This window comes from Anas platyrhynchos, chromosome 21 (genome assembly GCF_047663525.1).
Source record: "Anas platyrhynchos isolate ZD024472 breed Pekin duck chromosome 21, IASCAAS_PekinDuck_T2T, whole genome shotgun sequence".
Classification (NCBI taxonomy): domain Eukaryota; kingdom Metazoa; phylum Chordata; class Aves; order Anseriformes; family Anatidae; genus Anas; species Anas platyrhynchos.
In genome coordinates this window covers 10,079,757-10,086,030 of record NC_092607.1, presented here as the reverse complement: position 1 = coordinate 10,086,030, position 6,274 = coordinate 10,079,757, and positions in this window count along the sequence as shown.

The following is a 6,274-nucleotide window of genomic DNA, read 5'->3' as shown; positions in this document are numbered from 1 at the left end:
TGCATCCATTGTTCCAGAAAAGCAAAATTTGAGTTATCAACCATGCCTGTAACCATTTGCCACATGGTATGAAGACATTGGAGTTGGCTGCTCTCCTGAAAGAGAAACCAGGTGTGGGCCTGAGATCTTTCATGAGATGGCACAGAGGATCTTGAAATGCTGTTATCACCATGGTCATCTTGCCACCATGTTACATCTGTATATATCTTGCTACCATATCTGTAGTGATGTAGGTGATGTGCAGAGAATTCTGCACTGTCTCCAGCATCTGGTCCTGCTCCAACACAGAGCTGTTGTAAGCTGGGATGAGCCCTAGAGCAAGATTTCCCACAGTCATCTCAGTCAGGGTATTGCGGTGATTGTCAACATGAGAGCCCCAGGAAAGGCCTGAACTCCAGGGTCAGACACTCAACGTTTTGGAAAGGTATTTTTAGTTATTTCCTGAACCACCACTGACTTCTGAAAACTGGTCTTTGTTCATTGTCCTTGGAAATGAATTCGTGAGCCAGCTCATAAGAGATTTAGGTGCAATTTGGTCAGACAAATCTTTAGGAGTGTTTAAGTTCTTGCAGCAAATCCAACCTCCCAGGATGCATTTAAATGTGCCTTAGTCATGCCTTTACACAGCCCTAGTTTATAATCTCTATATGTAACAGCTGCATAGGCAGGTACAGGGCTGTAAGTAGAAAAGGAGACTTTACAGGTTATGGTGAGAAGTTCTGGTATTAGAGCTGAAAACCTGTTAAGCCATTTGCAGGTACTGTGGGATAGAGATGCTGTTTAGGCAGTGTAGGAACGAGTGAAATGGTTGCATTTCAGCCCTGCACTCAAACACTGGGACAGGGAGCGCTGTGAAGGTGAGTCAGAAACTGGCCCAGATCCTGCATATCCCATGCCCCCTCTGGGATAAGATATCCCTGATAAGATATATCAGGGTTTAGATATATCTGGGATAAGATATATTTGGATAAAATATCCCTGATAAGGTATATCAGGATAAAGGAGGAGTTGGTTGATGAGGACTGGGTTAAGGACCAATTAAGCAAACTGGACATCCATAAATCGATGGGTCCTGGTGGAATGCACCCGCAGGTGCTGAGGGAGCTGGCAGAAGTCATTGCTAGGCCCCTCTCCATCGTCTTTGGTAAGTCATGGGCATCAGGAGAGGTGGCTGTGGACTGGAGACTATCATCTCAGAGCATCCTCAGGCCATAGAATCATAGACTCATAAAATGGTTTGGGTTGGAAGGGTCTTTAAAGCCCACCCAGCACCTCTCCTTGTTGGCTCCTTTCCGCCTTGGAGAAGGAAGTTATCAATGCATTGCAGGAACCTCCTGGATTGCTATGCCCTGCTGTTCTGTCCCTCCAACAGATATTGGGGTGGTCCTGCATAAGGACCAGGGGCTGTGAACCTGAGGCTGCTTCTATCTATAGAGGGCCTCATCTGCTTGATCTGTGGTAGACTCCCACTATAGTGTCCCCTGTCCCTGCCCTGCCTTTATTCCTGACCTATAAGCTCTCAATAAGCTCCTCATCCATCCCCAGGTGGAGCTCCATGCACTCCATCTGCTCATCAGCATAGAGGACAACACCCCATCAATCATCACCCCTGTCTGTCCTTTCCAAAGAGCTTGTGTACTTCCAACACTTCAGTCATAGGAGCCATCCCACCACATCTCCATGATGCCAATGAGGTTGTAGCCCTGCAGGTGTGTGTACGCCTCTAACTCCTCTTGTTTATTTCTCATGCTGTGTGCATTTGCATAGAGTCATTTAAGTTGGGCCTTCAATGAGGCTTTCTGGCTGGAATTGCTTTGTGCTGTTTTTCAGGTGCTCTTCTCTGGACCTGTGGTCCTTTTCCAGGCTCTGGGCATCAAACTGGGAGGAGTGGGATGGATTGAGGTTCCTCTTGCCCAGCAACTTTAGCCCTCTCTCACCAGCTTGGCAAGCCTGTGACCAAAGATGCTCTTCTCCTCTTCTGACAGATGGACTCCCTCAGCTCCCAGCAGACCAGGTTTCTCAAAGTAAGTGGCACGGTAGCCGAAACCCTGGCTGTGCCACCAGTCCTGTGACCATCTGTTTCGCCAGATTCAACTGGTCCTTTCGATCCCCTTTCCTTTGACTGTGAGGACTGATGAAAGAATATCTGCACTCCACAGTCCCTAACTGCTGCTCCCAGGGCTCTGTAATCCTTCTTGGTACTCCTCAGGCTGTTTCTGGCTGCATTGGTGCCCACGTGAAACAACAGCAGCAGATGTCGTGGGGCATCAGCAGCAGGGCAGTCAGTGGACTGTACTAGGCTTGGTAGTCTCAGTGTCATCCCCCGATACAAGCCTCCAGTAAGCAACACCTCTCTTTAGAGAGTGCATCAATTCAGCAGATGGGTGCCTCTGTACCTCTGAGGGGAGCCATCTAATACTATCACCTGCCAGCTTTTCTTAGTTGTGCTGGCTATTCCATGGGAGCAGATTGGCTGCCTTACTCAGCTCCAGCATCTCTCCTAATTTGACAGGCCTTTCCTTTTCAGCCTGCAGAGCAGTGAAGGGGTTCTGTAAGGGCACCTCATGCTGTAGGGAAAGTCTCCTCTTCCTGCTGGTGCCTGTTATTACAAGCTTCCATCATTCTGCATTATTGGCTCCCCTCCCTTCTGTGTGTACTTGTGGGGGAGTTTTTGGCTGTTTGGCCGTGGGCTGTAGGGCCACTGCGGGCTGCACTTGGAACCAGCTAACTTGTTCTCAGCCTTTCTGATCCTGCACAGCTTTCCCACTGCCACCTGCAGCTCAGCCACCTGCTGCAAGAGATCCTCTCCTGGGCAGACCTTTTGCAGCTGCGGTGGTTTTACTGAAGTGGGCAGCCAAGCTCCACCACAGCCGCTCTCTCACTCCTCCTCCTCAAAGGGAAAGGGGGAGGAAATACGATGACAAGGGCTGAAATAACGATGGGGAGATCGCTCAGCAATTATTGTCACGGGCAAAACAGACTCGAGTAGGAAGATTAAATAAATTTATTGCCTATTACTAACAAGCTAGAGAAGTGAGAAACAAAGAAAACAAACTAAAAATACCTTCCCCCATCCACCCTCTTCCACTTCCTCCCCCTGAGTGGTGTAGGGGAATGGGGAATGGGGCTGCGGTCAGTTCATAGCTTTGTCTCTGCCGCTGCTTCTTGGTCCCTCCCTGCCCCTGCTCCCTGTGGGATCCCTCCCATGGATGCCGTCCTTCCCCAACTGAGCCTGCGGGGGCTGCCCACAGGCAGCAGCTCTTCAGGAACTGCTCCCACACGGCTCCATCCCACGGGGTCCATCCCCCAGGAGCAAACTGCTCCAACCTGGGTCCCCCACGGGCAGCAGCTCCCCCCAGACCCCTGCTCCTGCGGGGGCTCTCCATGGGCCGCAGCCTCCTCCAGGCCACATCCACCTGCTCCACCGGGGGCTCCTCCACCCATGGGGGGGCTGCAGCGTGGAGATCTGCTCCATGTGGGACCCATGGGTGCAGGGGGACAGCCTGCTCCACCAGGGGCCTCTCCACAGGCCACAGGGGAACTGCTGCTGTGTGCCTGGAGCACCTCCTGCTGCACTGACCAAGTGGTCTGCAGGGCTGTTTGTTTCTCACTCCTCTTTCTCCCAGCTGCTGTTTCCGAGCAGTTTTTTTTTTTTTTTTTTTTTTTTTTTTTTTTTTTTTTTTCCATTTCATAAATCTGCTCTCACAGAAGCACAAACAACATCACTTATTGGCTTGGCTCTGGGCAGCACTACCAAAACCTTGCCACATAAAGCCACTACAGCAGGCAGATCTGCTGCCCGTCCCTGCCCAAGGGGAAAGGTCTAGGCATGCCCAGCAGTTTGAAGTCTTCACTTCAGCCCCCACCTTCAGCAGCTCTGTCTGGGTGTGGGTATCAGCCACAGCTGGAGTAGATGGTACAGACCCCAGCCAGAGCTGCAGCCTTTGCTCTTAAGCAGGTGCTCGCTATTCCCTATTAAGGGTCAGGCAGGAGTAATGTCCTTGAGCAGTGCAGATGGTCACAGAAGGGTGCTGGATGCTTGGCTATGTGTACTTGGAGTTGCCCACTCAGCCGGTGGGATGGCCTTCTCTGAAGATGTGCCCTCTTTGAGCACCCTCCAGTGCACACTGCCACACCACCCTCTGGTTGCTCCTCCTGTTTGCAGTGCTTCTGGCCACTTAATTATTTATTAATTATAACTTCTGGCCATTTAATTATTTTATTTATTTTATTTTAATTTAATTTAATTGTATTTTATTTTTTGTTGAGCCATTTCTCATTGGGCTGAGACAAGGGGGCATGTCCCTGCTCGGAGTCGTCTTTGCTTCTCATCCCTGGATCCATCTAAGCCTGCTTCAGATCTGCGTAGGACTTGTTTCAAGGTACTGTTTCCACCAACCTTTCTCTAGCCAAGGGCAGGGCAGTTCAAGTGTTCTGTGCATCAGACCTGAGTCTCAGGTGAGGTGTAAGTGAAGCTGGGAGTAGCCAACTGGTACTCACTGTATTTCGGGTGGCCCTGCTGGTGTCCTGGAGCTGTGGGGCCAGCTGAAGGCATTCCACCAGCCTTCTTCTGAGAGCCTGATTCAGAAGTTCATTTGTCTCTTTATGTAAAGCCTCAGATAAACTCCATTATATTACAAATTACTGTTATTTTTTTGAAGACCTGCTGCTCAGAGCTTGCTGAGGCATTGAGCATGTCTGACACGGGACAAAATGGAATCTGGCCGAGAGGACCCAGAGTTGTCATTGCTGCAGATGGTAAATGCCAGTTGTGGTGCCCAGCAGACAGGTGCTCATGGAGGCCCCCTGTTACTCTCTTCTTTTTCTCTCATCACATGAGCATCCATTATCTCGGCACACAGAAGGAAGTGACGTTTTTGCTTTCTGCCTAGCAAAAAAGAGGAGGGTTTTCAGACTTGCTAGGTGAGGGTTGCTCAGCGTGGAGTGGGACATGGACTAGGTCTAGGTGGTCCTAAGCACGGTTCCAAAGGGAGTCCCTGTGTCACTGTGCCAGGATGCAGCACCTTCCCAATCCTGGGCTACAGTAGATCTTGTGGACGAGGGTGGAGATGAAAGAGGAAGCTCTGACCCCAGTGCTGTTTTGGTGATTTCTGTAATGTTGGGACTCTGCTGGGCCATTCTGCTTTGCTCAACAGTTCAGGTGCTGATGCTACAAGCTGCTGGATGCTTCCTACATCCAGCCAATGTCCTCTGGTCCTCATACACTGAGGGACTGGATGGTAGTTAGTGCTCTAGCATCTACCTATTGGTTTTCTCTGATTCACGAGAAGTTAGCAAAAAGGATCAAAGCAGTCAAAACTCTTTATTTTCCCCTATGGATTATTGGTGGCAGAGTTTTTGATCACTTTCAAGGGAAGACCTAGTTAGTAAGTAACTGAATTAAATAGTAGGTGCAATGTGTGAACTGACTTTTTACTGCTTTTGTGGCTGTCATGAAGATTATTCATACCAATGAAATAATGGTTTCCATAGCAACTAATGTACTTAGGAAGGGAAGAACTGGAGACACAAATAACAAAGACAAAGCCCAAATCTCTAACACTAAGAGGCGTATACAAACATAATAAACCACAGTGCAATGCACTGGGATGGCTTCAGTATGTGCTGACACTATACAAGATGGCATAACGGGGTTGACACAAAGCAGAGGGGTATAGGGAAGAAATTGGCTAGGGCAAAGGGCTGGCAGGATAGCAGGCTGTGTGACTTGGTGCAAGGGCCATAATATCTTCCAATGTGTTCAGGTGCTTGTTACTGCAGAATTTCTTGGTGAGAAACTGCCACAGCTCCCCTTAAAAGCATGGCAATTTGGCAGAGATACCAGGGCAAAGTAGCAAGAGAGACAACACCTTTCCACCAGCCATCTTCCAGCCGGAGTACTGCAGTCGACAGTAAACCACCAGGCAAAGTGCTGAGCTGTGTCTGGAGTGTTAGAGGGGCTCAGACAGTAAATTCTCCTGGCTGCAGGGAGAGCTCAGGAGCCTGTCTTAGTCTTCCCTCTCTAGGCCATCATGCAGAACATCTGCCTCCTACCAAGGGCAAACAGCACAGCACATGATTTTGGGGAAGACAAATGGTTCAGGCATGATTGTGCTCAGATTTTTTTTCACCTTTGGCCACCTCAGAGGTATCTGGGCACAGAGCAGATAGGCCAGGATTTTCAGAAGCAGCCACTGATGCCAGGTACATGAACATTTCAGTGATCTGCTATGAGATGACACCTGTGAGACTCAGCAGGATGTGAAATGCCTCC